This window comes from Conger conger, chromosome 1, assembly GCF_963514075.1.
Source record: "Conger conger chromosome 1, fConCon1.1, whole genome shotgun sequence".
NCBI classification, from domain to species: domain Eukaryota; kingdom Metazoa; phylum Chordata; class Actinopteri; order Anguilliformes; family Congridae; genus Conger; species Conger conger.
Genome location: NC_083760.1, coordinates 55,065,999 through 55,083,242, shown reverse-complemented (window position 1 = coordinate 55,083,242; position 17,244 = coordinate 55,065,999). Strand labels below are relative to the sequence as shown.

Genomic DNA, 17,244 nt, shown 5'->3' with positions numbered 1-17,244 from the left:
ACTGAATTAAGGGTCTGAATACTAAATGAGATTTCAGTTTTAGATTTTTTAGAAATTTGCAGAACTGGAAGCAGACCCTAAACAATTACTTTTAGATCTTGGAGATGCATTAACCAATGTTGAGATGCATTCACTCATGGATCATAAAAGAAGGACTGCATGTATGATTTCAGATTTTAAGAAAAGTCTTATTTATTGGACAGATATTACACCCATCAGAACTTCAATGTCAGTGTTCAGTAACAGGAAACAGTCATCCATTTAAACAATCCCACCTCTGGTGGGCAGCACTTCGATTGGCCATTTGGAAAAAAAACAATGTCCATGAATAATAATGAAAAAGGCATAGTATTAACAAAATGTTTTATGGGCAAATTATTTATATATTTACAAGTACAAACACGACATGAATGGTAGACATCATTGCAGAATGTTGTTAAATCAACATAGTCTGTGTTAAATGGGATGGGGTGGAGAACATTCATTTAGAGCAAGGGGAATTGGTCAGAGTAACAGTTTCAGTATCTGAGGGATTAGCTGGTGCTTCTGCAGTAGACTGCATGGACTGGTCAAGTCTGCAGATTAGCTCCTGTAGACTGCAGACCAGTTCCTCTGGGATGTTAACGTGACTTGATGTTGCTGTAGCCACAGCAAGCTCTTGTCGAGCAATGTTAAGCAGTTCCTCCAAATCCATCGTTTCACTGTCAATGATGGAGCTGAACCTAGTTTGCATCCTCTGCAAGATCTCCCTTCTAACTTGCTCCTGCAAATACAGTGAATACCAAGTCATTGTACATAGCAATCTTGTGAGCTACACAGCTAGCATCATGTTGGGCTTAAAGGAAAATTCCACTATAAAAACAAAAATAAGCCAAAAACGTCTACCCATACTAAAAACCTGTAACCTGAATGTGTGAATACAGGTTTGCATATTATGCGCATTGACTGGGCTGTGCTTAAATAATGGGAAGCAAGATGATGTACCCTGGACAGCAAGACCATCTACTGCTGCCGTCTACTGGCTTTCATCCAAGTGTTTTCTGTCAGTAAGACCCAATTATCCTAGGAGGTAAACATGAAAATATCTGTGCTCAGTGAGGAACAAATGAGCAGTGTTACCCCAAAACCGCATACAAGACCAACAAAGTGCCTGTTCATGCATCACATATCTCCTGCATTTCAGTTGATATTATTACCAGCCCACCACATTTTGTCATATCACCCCTATTTATTTATATACACATATGCCTGCTTTCAGTCAAGAATGTAGGTATTGGTTTTAGTCAGGTTCCCACCTGACCCAGGGGGCCTGTGTGGGCTTGTAAACATGTAAACACCCCTTCTCCTGACACATCCTAGGTTCTGGCTCTTCCAGTCCGAGGGGTGTTGGTTGGGGCCATCTTCTTCCCCATGCAAAGGTCACAAGTCTGTCCCATGTCCTGACAGATTAATTTATTCTTTCTCCATCTGTGCTGTATGATCTTTGGCGTTTGTGACTCCACCAGTATTACAAAATTGCACCTTACATTTGGGTACTTTTCAGGGATAGGCATTTCAAGCAAAAATACAATTTGATATTCACTGGGACCTATTCGACCATTCTTCGAAGATCCATAGTCTGATTGTTGATCTGTTGTGGACCTTCTGCTGGGTACTTCGCTCTCAAATATGCATCATTGTGGTAGACTTATGATATGCTAGCTTTACCTGGCAGAGTTTGCACTGCACCTCATTTTTGCACAGAATTTTTTGACGGCTGTAGTAGTGTTTGTACAGTAGCATCTAATCTCATAGCACCACACACGTTTAGTGCTGTGTATATCATTGCCATTTCATTTTACGGTCAGCAACTTACAACGTGAATTGTTTCCTAAAAATCAGCAAAGGTATTTTGGCAAAACTAATAGGATTAGAGTGCTGAAATGATTAACAGTTATTATCTTTTAAAAGATATTATTATAAAAGATGAATGGTACAATTGCAAAAGCTATGTACAATTATAAAAACGGAATATACTTAAGCAAAATAACAATATAGGAAATGGAACTAGAGTACAATTTTTAGCTAAGCTAATCTAAAAAATAAAAGTCACAATTCAATCACAGGTGGTCTGAAATGAGTGAGCCAATTTGTGATATTTATCCAATTCGATCAGTTTGAATACAAAATACATGCCCATCGATCAAGAGGAGGGGCAGAGATGGGGCTTTATCTTGCCTGAGCAGTAGCAGGTTATTTTTTGCAGAAAAAGTGTGGCTTAATTCGATTTTAGTAAAGATTTTTTTAAACTATGGGACTTGTATAATTTATTGAATGGAGACAGGATACTCAGCTTTAAAAAAAAAAAAAAAAAAAAAAAAAGATGTGTCCAAAATTTCTCCCCCAAAAGTGCACTATATTCATTTGCCATGCCATTTTATTTGAGTCTCCTAATTCCAACTTGTACTGTAGTGCCATCAAAGATTCCCAAAGTAATGTAACATTTACTGTAGAGCATGTACACTATTTATGCTCAAAAATACCACAATACAATGCCTCTGCTCGTACAATCGGATTAAAGAGAGAGAAAGTTTGAGCAGGTACAAAGTGAAACAATAAAAATGATAACCCATTCAACTAATTATTTAAAAAATACAAATTAAGCTATTTTGTGATTCCACACCTGTCAATGGTGACCCAAAATGATGATTTGTTTAAAATCTCTATTTACTACTCCCTACAGTGTCCTATTGCACATTTCCCATGTAGGGAACAGCATATTTGTGAATTCGGACACAGCATGCATTTTTTGTTAAATATACCAATACAGCACAAAGCATGTATGGCTAAGTCACACAAAAGCATAATGAAATCCATATCATAAGCCTAAATCGTATTTGGTGGTAGAATTTCCCTTTAAACACAGTACATAGACTGATAATTCAACAAATGCATTTCAGAATGCAGCCTTGTATTACCTCCAACACACAGCCTACCTGGAGCAGTGACATCCCACTTTGGTCCGGAGAGTGGGAGGTCATATCCTAAAGAGAGAAGAGTGTCAAATGAAAATCTCTTGCTCTCTCTCCCCTTCTAATTCTGTTTATGCAAAAAAACATTCAATTTTAGCTTTATAAACTGTCTGTGTGTTTTTGCAACCAGACTAGGAACTCCTCTCCTAATAGCCTTTATCCATTTGTTTTTAAATGTAACTGGAATCTACCATGGAAATGTTGATCACCATTTATCCACTGGGCTTTTTTTAATCTAAAATGGTTTTGCTAACCTTCCTGAAATTAAGGGAAATAAACACAGATAGTGTACACGATTTATTAAAACCTCTGAAAACAGTTATTGCAGGTTAATCAACAGTTAGTTCTGACCACTCATTGTGACCGGCTATGACGCATTCCATAAGTGCTGATTATCGAGATATATTGTATAAGGTGCTGATGTACAGTACAACTGCACTCAGACCTATTACAATAGTATTCCAAATATATTTCAAAAAGCAATGCAAATATATTTTGAATGCAATTCACAATACATTTTAAATGGATTTGCATTGCATTCTGAAATGTATTTAATACCGTTTTGAAGTTTTTGATAAATGCACTGAAAACACATTCGTGATACATTTCAAATACATCGGAAATACATTTCTGTAGCTAGGTAGCCAAGGGCAGATTCTAACGTTTAGCTAAATGTGTTTCGAGTCTTACCAGTGGTTTGCATCTGGTCGTGAACCATTTGAAGTTAAGCTGGTGCAGTCTTCTTTTTATAGTGGTCGTTGACAAATCTACGCCTATATCCTGAAGTGTGTTCTTGATCTGTTCGGCAGTTGAAAATGGCTTTTTCTTAACAATTGAAAGTATTTTTTCGTCATCCACCACAGTGGTCTTCCGTGGCCTACCAGATCGTTTTGTATTGCTGAGCTCACCAGTTCGTTCTTGCTTCTTAACAATGTACCAAACAGTTGATTTTGACACACCCAGTGTTTCGGCTATTTCTCTGATCGTTTTTTTCTCACTTTTCAGCTTGATGATGGTCTGCTTTACTGCCATTGACACTTCCTTGGTCCTCATGTTGAGACAACAAACACCCTTATGCAAAAACCAAATCAGAATACGCTCTACACTGCTACTGCTGCTTTTTTTTCTTTTTTTTTTCTTCTTCTTCTTCTTCTTCTTCTTCTTCTTCTTCTTCTTCTTCTTCTTCTTCTTCTTCTTCTTCTTCTTCTTCTTCTTCTTCTTCTTCTTCTTCTTCTTCTTCTTCTTCTTCTTGTGTTTTATGGAGGTTTTGAATGAAAATGAGTGCATTACCGCCACCTACCGTATTATTATGTACTATGTTGTAAAATCCAAATTCACACATTTAACTTCAAGAGTATCTCATTCTTATGTCTGGCAATTTTGTCGGTTTTAAAAAGTTTTGTGCACAGTTATAGTTGATGGTGAAATCATACGTGTCCCCCCGGTGACAGTATACCCACTAAGTCTCACTCAACATGCCTTGTGGCCATGTGGTACAAGAGATAACAGTGTACTCTGAAACCCCCTCCCAAACCATCCATCAAATCAGCCCCTCTAATGCTCAAACGTGTCCTTCTAGGGACAGAATCATCACAAAAGTTTGAAAGCATTCTCAGTCTGAACAAGACTCAACTGAGTTGTTCCAGAAGCTGCATCAAACATACACAGTGTACTCTGTCATTACTAAGGATGAAAAAACTTGCTTCTGGAGAATTGCAGGAAGGATGGATTTTGTTTGAAACTTGTTGAAACCTTTTCAGAATCCAGGTAAAAATGGTAAAATGGTTGGCATTTATATAGCGTCTTTATCCAAAGCGCTGTAAAATTGATGCTTCTCATTCACCCATTCATACACACACTCACGGTAATTGGCTGCCATGCAAGGCACCAACCCACTCGTCAGGAGCATTTGGGGATAAGGTGTCTTGCTCAGGGACACTTCGACACAGCCCGGGTGGGGGATCGAACCAGCAAACCTCTGACTGCCAGACGACTGCTCTTACTGCCTGAGCCATGTCGCCCCAGGTCAATATATTTCCCCTAGTTGCTTTATTCCAGTGAGACATGTTTGTAAACTTTTTCTCAACTTAAGTTACTTTGTCTATCAAAATATTACATTACATTACATTATTGGCATTTGGCAGACTTATCCAGAGCAACATACAACAAAGTGCATACCGCATAAGTGCGCTGAAAGACCCTAGAGGGAAGTACAATTTCAATTGCTACCCGTACAACAAAGATAAGGACCAGGGCCTTTTTTTTATTTATTTTTTTATCAACAAATAAACAACAACAATATCAAACAGGTCTCCAGTTTAAAGATACCAACAGGTCTTCAGTGTAAAAATAAGATTGAGGATAATCTAATTTTGACCTTTTGAAGGTCGCCAGTCCATCACAGGGCACACACTCATACCCACGGGCAATTTAGACTCTCCAATCAGCCTAATCTGCATATCTTTGGACTGTGGAAGGAAACCGGAGTACCGGGAGGAAACCCACGCAGACACGGGGAGAACATGCAAACTCCGCACAGAGAGGCCCCAGGGGAGCAGACAGGGATTCGAACCCAGGCCCACTGCACCATCCGTGCCGCCTAATTTTGAACTGGATCTTTGATTTTAGTTACAGGTATGTATTGTTGATATTGTGAAAACATTTTCAGTTTGCTCTTGTCATTGTGGGATGTGGATAGACTGGTCTCTCCTCATCATGAGCCCATTCTTGATGACGTTGACCTGTAGGACTTCTGCTCAGCTCCAAGATTTGAAATTTTCGGCACACCAAAAACAGTTTCTTTTCATATCAGAAAAATTACAAAAAAAAACTCTTGGACTATGAAACTCATGAATGGTTCATTTAAACGTAGGTGCAGCAGTTGGATTACAGTTGATTTACAGTATGACTTTGATTAGTCTTTATTTTAATAGTAGTTTTTTTTTAAAGATAAACCGTTGTAATCCTACTGTAAGGTCACACAGGAGCCTGACACGGCAGGAAATTCCCAGCAGATGGCGCTGCTTATCAGGTTGTCTCATAACTCCCCCACTTTGAATGCAGAAAGAGCACAGAAGACTTCACACTTACTCAATCAGATTTGACATTTGCATTTAAAATCACATTCTGACAGCAGGTCATTGGTTGCATGGGCTGTGATTTGTGTTGTGACTAATTCTCTTTCATTTTGTTGTGTGTTGAGAATGATCAATGTGAGACAGGCAGACATACAGACAGGCAGTGTGTTGTGACTCAATGCCCCCTGTCCTGTCACTTTCTGACAACTCTGGTCTGACACTTCCTGAGTGATCGTGAAGGCTGGGGTGGGGTGGGGGGTCCAGCGAGATCACAACAGTGGCAGTCAAAGATACTGTGGCATACATGTTACAGGGTTCACTGTGTTACTGTTACTGTCACTGTTATTTTTGGATGGTTGACAACGGTCAGTCAGTGCAGGATGGTAGGCGCCCATCTGTGGTGCTGTGAACATTATATAAAATGAAAGGCTGCTCCCCATAATTACCAGTAACATACAGTCAGCTCCAGAATTATTGATAAAAATAAAGAGAAAAGGCTGCATACAATAAGCACCACAGATAATAATCTATATGACAACATGAAATAAGTTTTTTTTTTTTTTTTTTTTGCTAATTTATTAAAAATAAAAAACTAAGAAATCACATGTACATAAGTATTCACAGCCTTTGCTCAATACTTTGTTGATGCACCTTTGGCAGCAATTACAGCCTCAAGTCTTTTTGAATATGATGCCACAAGCTTGGCACACCTATCTTTGAGCAGTTTCGCCCATTCCTCTTTGCAGCACCTCTCAAGCTCCATCAGGTTGGATGGGGAGCGTCGGTGCACAGTCATTTTCAGATCTCTCCCGAGATGTCAAGTCTGGGCTCTGGCTGGGCCACTCAAGGAAGTTGTCCTGAAGCCACTCCTTTGATATCTTGGCTGTGTACTTAGGGTCGTTGTCCTGCTGAAAGATGAACCATCGCCCCAGTCTGAGGTCAAGAGCGCTCTGGAGCAGGTTTTCATCCAGGATGTCTCTGTACATTGCTGCATTCATCTTTCCCTCAATCCTGACTAGCCTCCCAGTTCCTGCCGCTGAAAAACATCCCCACAGCATGATGCTACCACCACCATGCTTCACTGTAGGGATGGTATTGGCCAGGTGATGAGCGGTGCCTGATTTCCTCCAAACATGACGCCTTTGTCTTTGTCTCATCAGACCAGAGAATTTTGTTTCTCATGGTCTGAGAGTCCTTCAGGTGCCTTTTGGCAAACTTCAGGCGGGCTGCCATGTGCCTTTTACTAAGGAGAGGCTTCCGTCTGGCCACTCTACCACACAGGCCTGATTGGTGGATTGCTGCAGAGATGGTTGTCCTTCTGGAAGGTTCTCCTCTCTCCACAGAGGAACACTGGAGCTCTGACAGAGTGACCATCAGGTTCTTGGTCACCTCCCTGACTAAGGCCCTTCTCCCCCGATTGCTCAGTTTAGACGGGCGGCCAGCTCTAGGAAGAGTCCTGGTGGTTCCGAACTTCTTCCATTTACGGATGATGGAGGCTACTGTGCTCATTGGGACCTTCAAAGCAGCAGAAATTTTTCTGTACCCTTCCCCAGATTTGTGCCTCGAGACAATTCCTTTGACTTCATGCTTGGTTTGTGCTCCGACATGCACTGTCAACTGTGGGACCTTATATAGACAGGTGTGTGCCTTTCCAAATCATGTCCAATCAACTGAATTTACCCCAGGTGGACTCCAATTAAGCTGTAGAAACATCTCAAGGTTGATCAGTGGAAACAGGATGCATCTGAGCTCAATTTTGAGCTTCATGGCAAACGCTGTGAATACTTATGTACATGTGATTTCTTAGTTTTTTATTTTTAATAAATTAGCAAAAGTTTCAAAAAAACCTCTTTCAAGTTGTCATTATGGGGTGTTGTGTGTAGAATTTTGAGGAAAAAAATGAATTTATTCCATTTTGGAATAAGGCTGTAACATAACAAAATGTGGGAAAAGTGAAGCGCTGTGAATACTTTCTGGATGCACTGTATATCAGACGTATGGGAAAAGTATGTACTTTCAATACATTTACTCTCGTATATCAATGTTTTTTTTGGCATGAAAACCATAGGTCTCAAAATGATTGGCACCCATAAAAATTATTGTAATTATTGTAATTAAAATTTTAGTTAATGTACTTAAGCTTAGTCTAACTACAGTGGCTTCTCTTGGGATTTTCACATACAACAGTCTCAGGATGTTGCCAAAAACAAAAAGCATCCAGTAAGCTTACAGAAAAGCCTTGTTGATGAGAAAGGCCAACGGAGAATGGCCAGACTGGTTCAAGCTGACAGAAAGGCTATGGTAACTCAGATAAGCACTCTTATTTATGAGATTCATTAGGGCTTTGAAAAGGTTCAGTGCAAGTCTGTACCTACCTGTACCAAGTCTGTAACATATTTATTGAGACTACGGAAATTGGCAATACAACCTTCACAATATGTATGGATCTTAAAGGTAATGGTAATTTGATTGGATATGAATGAATCAAGGTGCACCACACCCACTCATTTTATAGTCAGCATATTCCAGCCCATTTAACAACTGCGCCATGTGCTTTGATGTGTATGCCCGAACCGTTTTCCCAAATGCCAGCATTTAAAGGCCACACCCAATGAGCTAGACACCTCACCAATGACTGCGCCAATGCGTCATTATTTGATGTTTAACCATCAAATAAATAACTGAACTTAAATTTGATTTCAGAACATCTGCTCTTTGATACGAGTGAGGATGTACATTTATTCTAAAATGGTTCTCTAGCTAGCATCATATTTGAGCAACTGGGAATGTGTCAACTGGGAATGTGTTTATGCTGTTTTTCACTGCCTGCTAACCAGCAGATGGTTTTTCCATCAAATTAATAAATAAATAATTGGAATCCGTACACATGTAGTGGAATTCCACACAGTATTTGTTTGAGGCTGCCAGTCAGTATATTTTGGGTACCACAGGGAGGCAGGAAAGTATGAGGAAGCTCTACATTACATTTTCTATTTCAACAAAGATATTCAAATTTTGTTCTATGTTCTGTGCTTGATTTTTCTTGAAGGAATCCGTTTCCTTAAATAATTTGGTTGGGCAAGATTAACAGCCCATTTGTTATAAGGAGTAACAAGGTCACCAGTAATTTGTATGTAGGTTGGCAGTTAATCAGATGATAATCTTAGCTCGTCTGAACCTCTGAGCATCAGATATTGTTCTTGGCACCCTGATCTGTTAATTAAATCTTCTTCATCCTATTAGGTCATTCCGGACTGTAAAGAAGGTAAAGGCAGCTTTGTTTGATGCCAGACAGCAATGCATAAATAATCACAATTTGCCTTAAGTGACTCTCCAGCAAAGTTTGGAAAACAAAATCTGTAGAAACATGAGTCCACATAGTGTTGCGCACTCATACAGGCCTTGAGATTGTGGTCTATGGGATTAAGTGCTCTGTTTACATCTACAGTTTAGACTTAGTCTAAGACAGGTCTCACAGTTAATACTTTTTAAAAGTTTCATAGCTCCATAGCTCCTGCGTCCACATTACCAACAGATGCAGAATTATGAATGTTATCTCCTTCCTTGACTTTCACTGGGACAATCTAATCCTCATGTTGACAAAACCAATAAATAGATTCTTAAGGCAATCAAAATCCTAGAATAAAGACTAGATAGTGCAGGTAAAATAGTTTTCACCAAGGAAACAATTGAACACACCTGATTAACCAGAAACACCAGTGAAGCAATTTGTATCAATCATTATGGTACCCTCACATATAAAGTGCTGTAATTTATAAATGGTGAAACCAAAACGCATAAAATGAGCCTTTACTAAAAGCTGAGAATTTGATTACTTTTCATCTTGCAGATGAGTCATTTTCAACTATAATTGACACCAGTTAGCATGCAACCTGTAGATATTGTATAATACCTTTATACTGGATGCACCTGTTGTCTATGGGTAAGATAGCCATAGCTAAACATTTCTCAAAAAGTATTACATCTTTAAAACACCACAGACAGGCTTTCACAGTATGTATTCACTGTATAAAGAAGTTTGCTGCTATTCCTAGGACATCAGTTGTACTGGAAGCAGGTCCATTCACATATGATAACAAGGTCCACACTTGTAATTTGAGAGAAGTCTGATTTATTGGACAGATGTTTCACCCATCAATGTTCAGTATCAGGACATTGCAACAGTCATCCATTTATACAGTCCCACCTCTGGTAGGCAGCACTTTGATTGGCCACTTGGAAAAAGAAAATTGAAAAAACCAAACCATTCCCATGAATAATAATGAAAAAGGCACCATATTAACAAATACAATTAATGTTTTCTCTGCAAATTATTTATATATTTACAAGTACAAGCACACGACATGAATGGTAATCCTCATTGTAGAATGTTGCCAAATCAACATAGTCTGTGTTAAACGGGATGGGGTGAAGAACATTCATTTAGAGGAAGGGGAATCGTTCAAAGTAACGGTTTCAGTATCTGAGGGATTAGCTGGTGCTTCTGCAGCAGACTGCATGGACTGGTCAAGTCTGCAGATTAGCTCCTGTAGACTGCAGACCAGTTCCTCTGGGATATTAACATGACTTGATGTCGCTGTAGCTAGAGCGAGCTCTTGTCGAGCAATGTTTAGTAGCTCCTCCAAATCCATTGTTTCACTGTCAGTGACAGAGCTGAACCTTGATTGCATCCTCTGAAAAATCTCTCTTCTAACTTGCTCCTGCAAATACAGTCAATAGAGATTCATTTTACATAGCAATGTTACACAGTTACACAGCTAACTCCACCACAAAAATAAGCCAAAATCTTCTACCACTACTTCCAACAGTAGGTAAAACTGAAGAAAAAAAATGTGATGGTATGCAAAGTGGACAGAAAACAAGTTTGACAATGCCTTTTCATTCAGTATCCTGAATGAAAAGTGTGAATACATGTTTTCATTATACACAAGGCAAACATGCATTTATCAGACTGTGCTTATATGAAATTATATAAGCATTACATTACATTAATGGCATTTTGAAGTATTTCAGTGGGCCCATCAACAGCTCCATCAAATCCACTTGGAAAATGTTTCTACTCACTAATTTGCATGGCATTCGCTCTAAAAATAACAGCTGTAGAGCAGGGAATCGTAGCTGTAAAGTTACTGACAGCTGTAGTAAGCAATCTTAAACTGTGGTCAAAAAGGGTGGAATTTCCCTTTAAACTCAAAGCAGATAATTCAACAAATGCATTTCAGAATGCAGCCTTGTATTACCTCCAACACACAGCCTACCTGGAGCAGTGACATCCCACTTTGATCCGGAGGGTGGGAGGTCATGTTATCCTAAAGAGAGAAGAGTGTCAAAAAAAATCTTGCTCTCTCCCATTCTAAATCTGTTAATGGAACAAAACATTTGAATTTCAATGCTTCTTAAACTGCTGTGCATGTCTGCGAGTTCTTGCACTAAACCTTTAGAATGCAACTGGAATCTACCCTGAGCCCACTGGGCTCTTTCATCTAATAATAATGTTATGATGCTTGCTAACCTTCCTGAGAGGGAAATACACACAAATATTCTATACTATTTATTAAAACAATCACAAGCTATCCCTCAAGGTGTTCCTGATATATCACATTCATAAGAATGGGACAGACAGACAACCTGAAAACATAATGTTTATGGAATAAAAAGTAATTTTGTGTTCTTGTAGGTCTCTAAAAACATGTTCTCTCCCAAATGCTCTTCTGGCAATGATGGCTTGTTCATCAACAAGAACCTTGTTTACATAAATTGAGCTAGTTTCTGTGGTCTGAGTGTGATTTCAGCACGTTATCCTGCTTAAACCTGGGGTTTTGCTGGTTTGGGATTAAGACACTGTGGCCCCTGTAAAAACTGTGCCTAAAGAGTGATCCTGCTTTGTGAAACCTCAAACCACTGTGCTGCTGCCAGATCTGCATTAGATACAAAAAAAATAGTTTCTCCTGACAATTCTTTTTGTTGAAATCAATGGAAATAAAATTCAGGAGAAACAATTATTGACAGTGCGGAATCGATTCCATACTGCATTAACAGCTGAATCTAGTCCCACCCCTTAGTATCACTTGCAGGACAATCTGAAAATAAGATATACAGACTCTGCCGATGTTGATAGGTCACAGACATCAGGAAGGCATGGCATGGCCAATAAAAATGCCCTTTATTGAAATGACACTAAACAGATTAACCAAACGCTTTTTTTTCTCATTACAAATCTCAAATTGTGGAGTTGTTCAATGAAGGGAAGAAGGGTGAAACTGATGTAGGATTAGATGGCATGCATTAGATGACCATGCCGTTTCTGACACTAAACTAAACTGAGATACTTCTGTGACTTTTACGTTAACAACTGTAAAAACTCGCACTTCACCGGCCTGGATCAATCCTTATTGTTTTTATTAGATTGATATGTCACCCGAATCGAAAATGAAATGATGTCAATTAAATCTAAATAATGCGGATTTATTCCGCCGTGTGATGAGGTCTGAGTACTGTTAGTAATACCATCTCTGGAAATACTGTACTTAATATCAGACGTCACGGCTGTGATTCCTCGTACCGAAAATAATCCCAACAGCACGAGCTCTAGTGTGATACATACAAGTCTATTTATAAAATAATGGTAATTTCAGACAATCATGACACGATATGTACTTTATTCGCAATCAGCAAAAATAGTTCCTTCAGAATTCTATTACTAGCGACAGTTAAGCCCAGTCTCCATTTGGTGGAGACTGACTGATTATGTGGCTAGCTATCTGATTTAGGCGAGACAGTTAAAGTAGCCAACACAATTCTGTAAACAATTGCAGAACAATTATACGGTCTATGCGGGATTGATCCCGGGTAGTGATGAGGTCAGAGTGATGATGTGCTGTATTCGGAACTTCATTCAAATGACTAATATAATGTATAATGTAACTGAACTTACCAGCATTTATGGAATGGGTCTCCGTCAATCAGAATGCGCGGTCAGAACCAACTTGTAACTTGTTAGCTAATTAGCACAGCCATTACAATTGCAACGTTATCGGTGATGATTTGGCTCAGTTCAAGCGAGGCAAAAATTAATTGACATGCTATAGTTAGTTATCCAAACATGGAAGGCGTCACATGACGTTACTATGACCGATAACAAGTTAACAAATTCCATGGCTGCCATGACTACATGTCAAACTGCGAGCAAACCGAGCTTGGTAATATGGCCAATATGCCATCTCCTACTGCCTTGGGTATACTAGCACAAGTAAATAGTTGGCGTTTTTAAAAGGCAGTGGGAGACGGATGTAAACGGGGTTCAATTTGTAATTTAGTTGGGTCTCGCTGTCAAATTTCGAATGTATTTAGCTGCCCGATATTCTACCTCATCACGATTAACCAATTAACAAACTGAAATAGATGACGTGAAACAATTTGTTGGCACGATTAAGTCAAATCCAACTAGCTAGTTATTGTTTATAGCCGGAGGGGGTGTTTTTCTGGGCTTTTACCAACCAGACATGAAAAAAGCCATAGTTAGCCAGCTAACGACATATCATTAACAACGAATCCAAAAATAGCTAGCTGGCTAATGACTGTAGAGTCACTCTCTAAAGTACCTAACTTGCAGCTAGGTAGCACATTCAAACGTTTAGCTAGCTAAATCATATTCTGTTCATATCCCGAGTCTTACCAGTGGTTTGCATCTTGTGGTGAACCATCTGAAGTTATGCTGGTGCAGTCTTCTCTTTATAGTAGTCGTTGACACATCTACCCCTACATTCTGAAGTGTGTTCTTGATCTGTTCAGCAGTTGAAAAGGGCTTTTTCTTAACAATTGAAAGTATTTTTTCGTCATCCACCACAGTGGTCTTCCGTGGCCTACCAGATCGTTTGCCATTGCTGAGCTCACCAGTTCGTTCTTGCTTCTTAACAATGTGCCAAACAGTTGATTTTGACACACCCACTGTTTCGGCGATGTCTCTGATTGATTTTTTCTCATTTTTCAGCTTAATGATGGTTTGCTTTACTGCCATTGACACTTCCTTGGCCCTCATATTGAGACAACAAGACCCCAAATGCAAAAGCCAGAATACACTATATACACACCTTTCGTTAGGTTTATTGCACATACAATCAATGATGCACGGCACAGCTGGTCCAATGGGGAGGTAAAGCGGAAGTTTCGTGCCCGACCCGAGAGCATCGGCCACAATACTATAGCCTACTCTACAATGGCATCGACGACTAAACGACGCGTTGAAGTATGCATACAAATTACGTGTTTCTGGGCTTCAATCTGTGATGAATTCGAGGGCATATTTACTTTTTTTTAAATACTAATTTTTGTGTTTTTATATCGCAGAGATTGGCTTAAACTGGGTTCACATAATACCTCCCCCTTCATGTTGACGAAATTTCCAATTGTACCATTTTAACGCCACCGACAGGGGTGTTTACTGATCTGTCGTCCCGAACTGTGCGATTATAATCTGGTGCAAAGCAGGACATTTTAGCTCATCTCCTTGATGAAATGGAGGTGTCAACAGCAGTCTGTCAGATACTCGCGTCCTGAAACCGGTATCAAGTTCTAGGAGGGGAAAAAAACACTGGGCGCGATTGTTTTGGTATCTCCCAGGAGACAGTCCAGCCGAGGACAGAAAACGTAATTGTAGTTTCTCCCTGTTTTATTTGGCTGGACTTTGCCTCAGTTTTTTTTTTTTTTCATTAAAAATTTAAAAGAGATGTGTAACAAAATTATTCATTAATGTTACTCCACTAAATATTTCCTTAGAATAATTCTGGAAGGATAATACATGCATACATACATACATACATACATATAGCTGCAAGCAGCATAGCAGCAGTCAGAACCTACAGAGGCCCAGAGATAAGATGCAAGCTACACACACACACACACACACACACACACACACACACACACACACAGAAAGAGCCCTGGCTGGATTTGAACCTGGGACCTCTTTGCTAGAAGGCAACTGTGCTAACCACTGGTTCACCATGCTAGCATGGAGTTTTGACAATTGCATAGGGACCAGGGACTAGGATCGTGTCAGAAACAGGTTTCTTCCTGGCTATTTTTTGAATGCTCATATATGGACTGCATGGACTTTTGGTCATGGCATAGCATGCAAATGTTCAAGTTATTCTTTTAATTTTTTTCATGTAATATTCCCAGAAGGCAGTTCCTTCTCTCCTCCATACTTGGCTATTGCCATCACTCTGATACAGGTTAATACTCATCTGTCCACGAGACCTTTTTCCATAACTGTGGTTGCTCTTTTAAGTACTTTTGGGCAAGCTGTAACATAGCTATCCTGTTTTTGCAGCTAACTTGTGGTTTGCACCTTGTAGTGCAGCCTCTGTTCATGAAGTCTTCTGCAGACAGTGGTCATTGACAAATCCACACCTGATTCTTGAAGATTGTTTCTGATCAAAGGTCGCTCTTTGATATTTTCCTCTTTTTGTCCAATAATTAGGATGCCTGTCTTGTATTGATTTAACTCAAGACATTTTGAGACATCCAGAGATTTATGTCTGTGAGGCATTTTTCCAAGGAGCTAACTGAGCTCATATCCTCAGGTGACACAGAGATGGACAGTTGTGTGTTGTCTGCGTGCATAGAAATTTAAATTCCCATTTCTATTTACTATTCTACTGAAGGGAAGAGAATATATGAAGTTTGTATAACCACTAAATTCTTAGCCCTCTCAGGAAACAGATATAACAATTCCAAACTGGTACAGCTTTCCAAACAGGGCCTCTCTCTCTCCAAGCACAGAGTCTCCCAAAGACAACAAGAAGTTAGACTCAGATGTAGAGCTATTAGTAGGTTATTAGTTTGGCTGTCACAATTACTCAGTAAGAGCCGAAGCAAGAAACTCAAGTGAAGAAACTCACCGGAGACTTGAAGTAGAGAAAGATCAAAGACTTTACTTGGGCAAGTGTAAAAAATATATAAAGAAACTCCAAGATGCAAAAGACACAGGGAATTGAAAAGTAACTGGGGATGTTCAGTGGGCTCTAAATGCAGAATTCCATCCAATTTTCCTTCTTGAAGTGTGTTCTGGTCGATCTATTTATCTTTAGTTCTGACCTATGCCAGGCTCAAGGAGAGGATGGATCCACCCACGGGTTCTTCAGCTTGCTACTGTCACCCTTCGCTTCATCTTTCGATATAGGCCTGTAATATCTGGAAAGTTCCTTGAGACATTGATCCTTAGTGAAAAATGCGATGCCAAAAATGTAATTGAATTCCTGCATCACACACCGGACAAACACTTATTTTACCTTGCACTGTTGTGGTAAAACATTGCAATAAAAAGCTCTTTAACCTATTGCTGTTTTAATTGTTTTGCAATCTCAACTGTGACTTGATGCCAATGCCTATTTCACAGCTTGGCCCCATTAATCTGATTCGTTTTTCTTTTTCTTTTTTACCAGCTAGTGATTTTTTTGATTTTGCTCATTATTTCTGGTCCTTTTCTGCAGTCATTGAATCAAACGTGACACCAGCTATTAGTTACGCCATTTAAACATATAATCCAAAAATGAAATTAATAACTCCTTAATTGCTTCTCAGGAATAATATTAATATTCATATAATTTATATAAACTCTTGATTAAGGACGAGGGTAACTGCAAAACAAGAAAAACAGATTGTCTTCCCCTGCAGGGAAAGTAGCCCCCGTTCTCCATTCTGTTGCTGAGGAGGGAGGGCAGAGTGACGACAGCCCTATCGGATTTGAAGCGCACTTTATATAAACCATGCGAGCCGAAAGCGCATTAGACGCAAATAGCGATTTAGTTGAGATTATTAGCGGAAAGAGAAAGAAGCTTAGGAGTCCACACACTTCGCTCCACTTCCAGAGCCAATCGGTTGTACTTTGACCGCGAAATGTAAGAGCGCTTTTTTTCCCTCTATTGTGAGTGGGTAATTTATCGCAGTAGCCGATAAATTTAGTTTTGTCATGTGCTATTATTTTGATCAGGTTTTTTGTTGTGACTTTTAATTGAGGTCCCGTTTCCACTGTAGGCTGAAGCATCATCTTTTACTGCACCAAAATAATCATATAATGTCGTATTTCTATTTGCTACAATATATAGAGAGAGACATGTAGGCTATGAAATAAC

General features: G+C 39.4%; 2 long non-coding RNA genes across 2 annotated transcripts; both read right to left on the bottom strand.

The window, feature by feature from the left end:
• Positions 1-162: 162 nt before the first annotated feature.
• Positions 163-4,114, bottom strand: LOC133136303 (uncharacterized). The gene is made up of 3 exons (XR_009709507.1): positions 3,702-4,114; positions 2,976-3,023; positions 163-763 (listed from the first exon to the last, which is right to left on the bottom strand). It is a non-coding gene; the product is annotated as an uncharacterized LOC133136303 (long non-coding RNA).
• A 6,089-nt stretch (positions 4,115-10,203) lies between these two features.
• On the bottom strand, positions 10,204-14,447 carry LOC133105596 (uncharacterized). The gene is made up of 3 exons (XR_009703874.1): positions 13,785-14,447; positions 11,368-11,418; positions 10,204-10,809 (listed from the first exon to the last, which is right to left on the bottom strand). It is a non-coding gene; the product is annotated as an uncharacterized LOC133105596 (long non-coding RNA).
• Between the last annotated feature and the right edge of the window lie 2,797 nt (positions 14,448-17,244).